Here is a 9,505-nt window from a genome sequence, read left to right as displayed (position 1 = left end):
CTGATCCCAGTACAGACCCCTGAGGGACACCATTTGTCACCAATGTCCATCTGGCTATTGAGCCTTAGACCATGGCTCTTTGGATGTGACTGTCCAACCAGTTTCTCAACTACTGAACCGTCCACCCATCAAACCCATATGTGCTCAATTTACAGAGAAGGATATTGTGGGAGACCATGTCAGAGGCCTTACCTGTGTCACGACAGATGACATCCAAGGCCCTTCTCTCATCCAGCGATGTAGTCACTCCATCGTAGAAGGCCAAAAGGTTGGTCAGGCAGGATTTGCCCTTGTTGAAGCCATACAGGCTGTCCCAAATCACCTCCCTGTCCTCCATGTGCCTTGACATAGCTTCTAGGAGTTCCGTGATGTTCCCAGACACAGAGGTGAAGCTGATGTGGTTGTAATTCCCAGGAGCCTCCTTTCTACCCATTTTAAAGACAGGTACAAGGTTTCCCTTTTTCCAGTCACCTGGGACTACACCTGACTGCCATGACTTTTCAAATATGATGGAGAATATCCTGGCAACTACATCAGCCAACTCCCTGTTTACTTTCAGGAGCCTCTATGTAAGGGAAGAGGAAAATTGAAGAGATTTCCTACTTAAGTGTCTGCTCAACAAGAGGTGCTCGATCCTGGAATTGACATTTTCCACTGCAGAGACAGACTCCATGAACCCAAGTCTGTGTGAGTTTCTCTCTCTTGAAGCTGGAATGCAGCTGAGTGTACCTGCAGATGCTTTAGCAGAAGAAATACACAGTTGAGCTGGCTTTGAGCTGGCTTGTGCCTGCTCACTCAGCTAACAAAGGGAGAGGAGAGATCAACAGCTGAACTCTTTGTCTTTTTGGCTTTATTGTTATTAAAGTCAAGGCAGCATGAGTAGGCTTACCTGTGCTACAGGTATCTGACTCTCATTTTGCATAATGGGAAGAAACCTTAGAAATCTACATCATGCCCTTCCGTATCTCCAAATTAATAAAAAAATAGGGCCTTTATAGTGATTGTGTCATGGGCAAAACAGTCTCAACTAATTCTTGCTACTTAACACAAAGTTTTCATAAGGATTCAGGTAATCGGGAAAAATTCTAGGAATCAACAATATACCAACTGCAGCAGTGAAAGTACTACTTTGGTGACCTCCAGTGGGTCCCTGCCCCAGTGTGGATTGCTTGCAAACATGGTCCTCTGGGGGGTGTCCCTGTCCTTGCTACCTATTTTTCACTGGTTCTGGTGTGCTGGGGTCTTTTTGACCAAAGCAGTTTTCTATATAAGGTCAGTGTTTTGCCAAATTTACAAAAAAACAGTTTAGCTCTGATTTTCCAAAGACCATTCAATAATTTTTTTTCAGTGACCTACTTCTGAGTTACTTTATTTTCTCAGAACTAATTTTTTAAGATCATGTTCTCTTGAAGGCTTTTTCGTACAAATAAACGGAAAGACGTTCTTTCAGTTTTTGCTTTGTATCAAACATTTTCTTCAAGGTGTAGGATTGTGGTGGTTTACTTCAAAATATCCATTACTCACTTATTTTCTTTCTGTGGGATAAGAATTAGGAGAAAGCAAAGCAGGCGCAAAACTTAAACAGTTGTGGTACGAAGAAAGAGTTTACTACTAGTAGAATTAAAAGTAAAAAGAAATAACAAGAAATTAAAGTAAATCCCCTCTTCCCCCCCTTCCAGCACTTTCCTCCTTTTACCCAACTTGCACAAAGGATAACAGAATATGGGATGTTAGTCGGTGTTGCAGTTCTTGAAAAGTCTCTTTCATATGCTTAAGGAAGAAAAGGGTTTTCTTCAGCTGCACGTGGTTCCCAAACTGCCACCAACAGCAGACCCACACGGAAAGAAAGAATCTACTCTGGCGTAAGACATCTCTCCCATGAAAATCTCACAGTTCCTTCACACTGCAAAACATGAGCCCCATCACATGGGGTTATTAATCTTTTTAAGGATGAGTTATTTTGGCCTGAACACAAAGGTTCTCTAAAAGCCTCTCACTGCTTCTGTATAGCCTGGCACAGGCACTCTTGTCATACATAAAATCCCTATTAGTGCTTGGTCTTTGCATATTAAGTGCTTTAATTAATTTTGAGTTAAATATTTTTAAATTGAATGTTAAAATTAACCCATCAGCCCAGGTACACAAATCAAGTTTTATTACTTTGGTTTTCACTCGTTCCAAGCTGTTCATTTGTGCCCTTCCCAGTAAAAATCCCCAGTTAAAAGTTCCCCAGTTAAAATCCCTTTTCAAACATTTATCACTTGTACACCATAAGAGCTATCTTTCCTATGTTTACTGTATACTTTTACAAGTGTTTTAAGATGTGTTGGATGTATTTTTTTATGTTTTACTTGTACCTTGGTTTCAAGGCAGATTTTAAAAACCCCAGTTGCAACAAACAGCCCAGCCCCCATAGCCATACCCCCGTAAGCTCCATGACTCTTATCTCAACTAATACCACCCCTCTGACAAGGAGGAGCCATTGGTGGACAGAGATAATCTGTCAAAGGGAAAACACCAATCACCTTAAACCAAAGGGGCGGGCTGTGGGCGGACTGTGGGCGGAGCAAAAGCTATAAAAGGGAGCAAAAGAGAGCTACGCCCTCTCATTTCCCCTTCCCTTCCAGCTTGCTAAATTCAGTGCTGGAGAAACCTACTCCTTTTCAGGGGCCTTTAGAAATATATATTTCTTTTTGACCAGCCTAGCACTGCAAGTTTTTTTTTTTTTGTCTACCTGAGGTCCAGTGCTGCCTAAGCCTGAAGATCTCGAATCCCTGTGCTCCTGGGGCATACCTCCTGAGCCACTAGGATCCCAAAATTTTTATATTTTGCTAATTTTTGCAATTTTTCAATTTTTCTGTTTTAATAAATTGTTTTAATTTCTACTAAGAGTTGTCTCATTCCTCACAACTCTTCACAATTTTCACGGGCCACACATGAATTCTCCATCCCCTCATGTACTTCAGATGGATTAAAGAGACAAACAGTTTGTGATATTACAGTTTCTTACCACGGCATGCAAGAAGGTTTTTAAGCTACATGCGAGAATTGCGGCACCGCCCTTTTTTCTCCCATCGCCATGCTCAGCTTCGTCTCATGGGACTCACTTTCTCTCTGACTCTGAAGCCGCCATGTTGAGGAGTGTCCTTGTTCAGGCTTTACGGTGGAGAAAGCCTCGCTCCCTCTGTGCTGCTGGCTGCATGGTGTCTTCCTCAGTTCAGCACAAAGTGTGCTGGCTGCAGACGGGAGGCTACGCTGGCTCCTGTTGGCTCCTCCGGCTCTGTGTGTGGAGAGGATAAGGGCCCGCCGGTCCCAGGAAGCCATGCCAGATGGGTTTAGCTGTGTGGCAGTCCATGGCTGGTTTTAGCTGCCTGCAGCTCTGGGATAGTTCCCCCCTGAGCAGCCCAGGATCCGTGCCGCATCATTGGGAAAGGGGGGGGGGGGGCAGGGGCTCTGGCCCAGCAGGGCCCGGAGGCTCGGAGCCCCCCCACCTTCAGGCAGACCAGCTTCAAGGAAAGGCAACTCCCGCCTTTCCGTGCAGTTTAAATATGTAAATTGTGAGAAACGTCATTAGTCTAAAAGACTGTCCATCAACTCAGGTTCAACCCACTACAAGGATCAAAGTGATAACCTTTGTGTCAGGACTGTTAACTGCTTGGAAAATATATCATCTAGGAATTGCCAATACTGAAATCTCCAAACCAGGTGATAAGATCAACACTTTACCTTCTACTGGTATCCAGTTCCTAATTTGACCAGCTGCTGTTTCTCCCGATCTTTTTTAAATTTTCTTTTGATTAGTGCTTCCATGTACTACATTTTGTCAAATGAAGTGAAGGCAAAAGTGCTTGTACTTTCGTATATTTTTGACTGAACATTTTACTTGACATATTCTTCTCCTTTTCTTTTTCCACCACAGATTTCTAACAACTAGTTATTTTCTTTTCAATTTTTCAAGGAGGCAATATATTTGTGAATAAGGTGCAGTTTAGTTCAGAATAATCTGAATTCTCTCTCACTGCTTACCAATGCTGCGAATGTACATATTCAACCTCTTATATTAAATGTTTTCTTGGTTTACGCAATAGTGCAGAGATGATACAGGCTGTTCAAATTTAATTGCTTTTTTTGTATTCCTTCATTGGGATATTTTCTTGTATCTAATGTTCCAGAGAACAGAAGACAAAAGAACAGGGAGCAGGCAAGCTCCAGGCATACACTCTTCACATGTAAATGATGCATCACATTGTTTCTGCACATCAATTTACTGTCACACTCTCTTTCTGTAAATATCTATTTTATTTTTCTCTTGTAAAGCTGTCAGTAGGCAGCATCAGAGGAACTCATTCTTCCCAGAATCCTGTACATTGAGTCAGAGGGATAAATACAACCTGGTAGATCCAAATGTGATAAGGGGTCTGATGATGAAGGCAGACAAAATTTCTAACTCTGAAAGATTTACAAATCAAGATTGCTTCCATGTATCATAATGCTATTCGATAAAAACAGAGAATGGTAGCATCATAACACTGACTAACACAAAAGCTATTATACAATGTTTATGAGACTCTTGTTTTCAAGAGAGAATCAGACCACATCAAAGTATCCACTTATGATGGATCAGAATGTCATGTATTGACATTAATTCTTGGCAATGGAGAAGATAAATATCACCAGTTGAACTCTGAACAGGAGGCCTCCCATTGGTGTTGCTAATAACTATAACCTCCCTCTGTGCTGATGGTCTCTGGCTTAATGCAGTTCATTATGGAGCAACAGAAGACTAATTTTTTAAAAGCTTTTAATAGTGCATTTATGTTCCTTTTATACTGCCATCATCATCTCTGTAATTTGGAAGTTGAATATGGGATAATTGTAAGAAAGCTTTTGTTCTCTCCCAAGAAAACCATGCACTAGATGTGGCAGAGAAACCCCATGTTCACTGTATGAAAGTAGAAGTACCAGTGGAATTACACATGAACTTGTAACTGTACACACTACCTGTACTTCTGTCTATTGGTTGAGCTGAAGTAGAATCACAGAATCATAGAATCACTTGAGTTGGAAAGACCTCTAAGGTCATCAAATCTAACCATTAACTCAGCACTCCCAAGCCCACCACTAAACCACTTCACCAAAGGCCATATCTATACATCTTTTAAATAGCTCCAGGGCTCAGAAGCACTTCCCTGGGCAGCCTATTCCCATGCTTGACAAGCCTTTCCATGAAGAAAGTTTTCCTAATATCCAATCTAAACTTCTTCTGGAGCAACTTGAGGACATTTCCTCTCTTCCCATCTCTTGTTACCTGGGAGAGGAGACCCCCACCTGCTTACAGGTTCCTTTCAGGCAGTCACAGTGAGCAATAAAGTCTCCCATAAGCCTCCTTTTCTCCAGGCTAAATACGCACAAGCTCCCTCAGCCACTCCTCCTAAGACCTGTGCTCCAGACCCTTCACCAGCTGGAAGTTTTAGTCCCTTTAATAGCAAGGAAAACAGTCAGGAAAGGATTGCAATTGGTAGGAAGTGAAACAGTGGCCAATTCAGGTGGCTCCCCTGTGAAAATACATGTACTAGAGATGTTTTAGACAGAAGTATTGTGAAAGTATAATGGGACTTCAACTTATTGAGTCAAGAATACCCTCCCTCTCCACTTTTCTTAAAGCAAAGCATCATGCTTGGACTTGGTAAAAGACTAGCAGAATGCTTCTGTAGAAAGTCTGAACAGAAGGTTGTAGCATTTGGGCTTGGCTTTCAAATCTCTGGATTGGTGGTTTTGCCTGTGAGGGATGAGCAAAACACCATCTAAAGAAATCCTCACAGTGTTTTGGCTTAATACAGGTTCCTAGTTGCAGTAGATTTTAGGTAACAATGGCAAAATTTCAGCAAATCTCCTAAACTAACATAAGTCAGTAATAAAATACAGTCTAGAAGTGAGTGAGAAGAAGAAAGTAAACAGTAAGCAGTTTTACCTATAGTGGAGTACAACTTAGGGCAAATTTTAAATGTCATGTAGGTGATTATCTCCACAGGCTGTCCTACTAAGGTTTCCCCTTTCCACTCCCCCACTGTTGCTGTTTTACCTTCTGTCTGGTGTAAAGTTCAGTGGAACTACTGCTGCCTCTTCTCCAACACGGCAGCAACGCTCTTTCTTGTCCTATTCTTTTGTAGAAATGATTCTTCCTTTTGAGTGCATAGTTTCTAATAATGTATTTGATGGCTGCTGCTGGGCTTTTAGCAGAGATATCAATGAGAGTGTTAAAAGAAGCATTACTCTTTTTTTTTAAGTTTATGATGAAAAGAACAGTGAAATAAAATGTTATATAAAAAGTGTTATGAAGAAAAAAAATACAGTGAGTGTTCAATAGTTTACAGGCTTTCTTCAAGCTCAAGGTGTTTTGTTGCACCTTAATCTGTGAATCTGTGGGTATGTGCAAATTTATGTGTATTCCAGAAAAGCCTACTGGATTATAAATTATTAATTGGAGCAATACACAATAAATGTCTCTCTTTCATCTTGATCTACACTACTTTTATATTCCTCACTAATGTAGCACTTAGGAATTTAGCCTGATACTGCAGCTACAAATTATTCCAAAACTTTCACTGAATCAAATGAAAAAAATATCTCTCTCTTCAGCTAATGCCACGGGTTAATTTGGTGCAGTGGAATTAATTTGATGCTACATTAAGAACTGAATACAGGTTTGTGTATATTTATTTTTCTGATCTTTACTGTAAATTTTGACAGACAAGTAGGAGTACAAAATGGTTGCAAAGATCCTCATCCAAAGTCATTTTACTGTGAAATTTTGGGAGGCTGCAGATGGCATCCAGAGATAGCCATGTCTTGCTAGGCAGCTGTGCATGTCTCTGTAGCTTCCCTTAAGCTATAAACAGAATTTATCAACGTTTCCTACCCAGGATGTAGATAGTATATCAGGGAAGGTGTAAACCCACGTGTTGGGATTTCATATCTTCCAAAGCAGCAAAATCGTTGGAAGACTGAAGGCTGGAGAAACTGAATTGTGAACATTGCCGAAAGTGCCATCATGTTTCAGGCCGCACTCCAAAGTTCAGGCCCAGGGTGCTGACCTATTGCAGCTGCCTACTACATACAAACATGTCATTGGGAACTGAACCTACTGTGGTTTCCCTCATGTCACCTTCCCATCCTGTCTTGACACCAAGACAGGGTTTACTATGTCTGGATGCTCTGCTTACCTTGCCAGGTGGTGTCTATGAAACAAATGGAACTTAGGAACTAAGGTAGTTTTGCATCCTGTGTTTTTCTCTCCATGTGATCCTCTTGCCAAGCTTGTGTCATTAAGCTAGTTACAGATGTCAGCTGATGAGCTGTCCAGTCCTGCCTGGGCTATAGCCCAACCAGGTCACCCTACAGTCCTCCAGAGCAGCTGTGCTCCTCAACCAGTCAATACCTTCCTGCATCTGAACTTTATTCCCAGGGGTTACTTCACACGCTGATTTTTGTATGAACAGTGCTGTCACACAAACTCTGCCTTCATAATTTCTCTGATTCCTTATGGGATAGGCTTCTTTTCTCTCTTTAGTGAGCTAAATTTCCATATCCTCTTTTCAAGATATCATTTGTGTCATTGTCTCCAAAGTGCTGAGCTTTGTTTGCTGCCTCAGTCCTGAGATTCTCATCTGCTTCTTCCAAATATTATCAGCACCATAAGTCATTCTTTTTCTTGTGTTAGAAAACCCATTTCAGCAACAACACAGCCACCTGAATTGCCTCAATTTGTCATCAGCAAGATGAACAGAATAAATTGCTTCACAGAAAACAAATTATGCTCATGATGAAATATCACATCTATCTGGGAAGGTGATATGTGTGTTTTGCAAGAGTATGAAATCTTATTTGGAGCTCCTCCTGACATTTGTAGAGCAAAATTTCCAAATTTCACAGCCAATGACACTACTATCAGAGTCATCTTCATTGCTGCTGTAACAGCAGCAATGCTAGCCAAGGTGAACTGAATTTACTGTCTGTAAAAAAATAAGATTTAGGAAAATGCACCTTAGAAACAAACATTCTAGTTCAGCAACGGGACTGCAAGAGCACAGGCAGGCCCATCCATTACCAGGACATGGCTGCCATTGCAAGGGTTGAGGACATTGGAAATGCCTCTGACTTTTCAGCTATTTTCCTGTGACACAACATGATAGTGGCTTTGGGGTTTCATCAGGCATGTGCAGAACATTTCACAAGGGACAGAAACACACTATGGACCTTAACTGCATTTTCCATAAAACAATCTCTGACATCTGAACCCTCAGGGTGCTCTGAAAAACAGCTTTGACAAATTGCTGGATGAGATATGTGGATGCTAAATAGCCAGCTACTAAAAATCATCCCCTCTGAGACATTAGTTGTATGGCCAGTTGTGGTGTTCCGCTGATCTCTTGCCACCCATTTTTCCACAGGCAAAATTACCCCTTTTCCACAGCCCCAGATTTACCAGCTCTCCTTTCTTTGTGTCTGCCTTTGCCACTCAGGTGTTCACTCACTCTTCCTCATAGAGCATCTTTATCCCCAGACTGACCTCGGTTTCATTTTACTGCTTCTGTTTCAGGTCTGGAGAGGGTTGGTGTCCCAGAAGCACCTCCATGTTCACACCTGCAGTAAATGCTGTCACCTCTCTGCAAAATTTCCTCAAATGTGGGCTGAGACCATTACACAGTTGTACACATGCAGAAGAGGGGAAGGCAAAAACGCAAAACCTTGTACTGAGGACAATGAAGCAAAAAAAACAGGATCCTGCAGCAAAACCTCTCACATACAAACCTGTGATTTCCCCCCTTGCTTGTCGTGCTGCCAGCAGCCAGCAGGCTGTGCTGAGGGATAAGTTTTCTTCATCAGGAACACGCCGAGACCCGTTTGCAGAAGCTGTGTTTTCCCACCAACTGTACAAGAACTTGTTTGTCTGCCCAAGACCGACACCACTTTGCCAAGAAGCGGAAAGCGGAAAGATGCACGTTTCCCCATCAAAATAACAGCAGTTTGTCACTGTACTCTGTATCCCATGTACTGCCAAGGCTTCTGCTAGACAGTATGAAACATCCCCTAGTGACAACGAGGATATCTCTTGAGAACAAGAAGATAATACAGGAACTTCCTCACTGACAATAGGTACTTTCTTCCAGCAATAATAAAAAGCCACAATAATAATAAGAATGACGACTGAGCCATTCCAAAACAAGCAGTGATGAAATAGGGTCAGATGCCAGGGATGGAGCCTTTGCCTTCTTCTGTTGCCAGTGATCATGCTCATCCCAAGCTCACGGGGAATGCCCAAGCTCACAGGAAGCAAGCTCAATAAAGCCCAGCGGGTTTTCTTAAGCAGACAAAAGACAAATGTCCAAACCATAATGAGTAACTCAATGATACCTTTATAAAACTTTGGAACAGCTTGTGTTTTGTACCACCACAAGAGGGTGTAAAGCAAAAGCAAGAGCCAAACGAGAGACAGCCCGAGCCA

The sequence above is a fragment of the Aphelocoma coerulescens genome, chromosome 3 (assembly GCF_041296385.1).
Source record: "Aphelocoma coerulescens isolate FSJ_1873_10779 chromosome 3, UR_Acoe_1.0, whole genome shotgun sequence".
NCBI lineage: Eukaryota > Metazoa > Chordata > Aves > Passeriformes > Corvidae > Aphelocoma > Aphelocoma coerulescens.
This window is presented reverse-complemented; position numbering follows the sequence as displayed.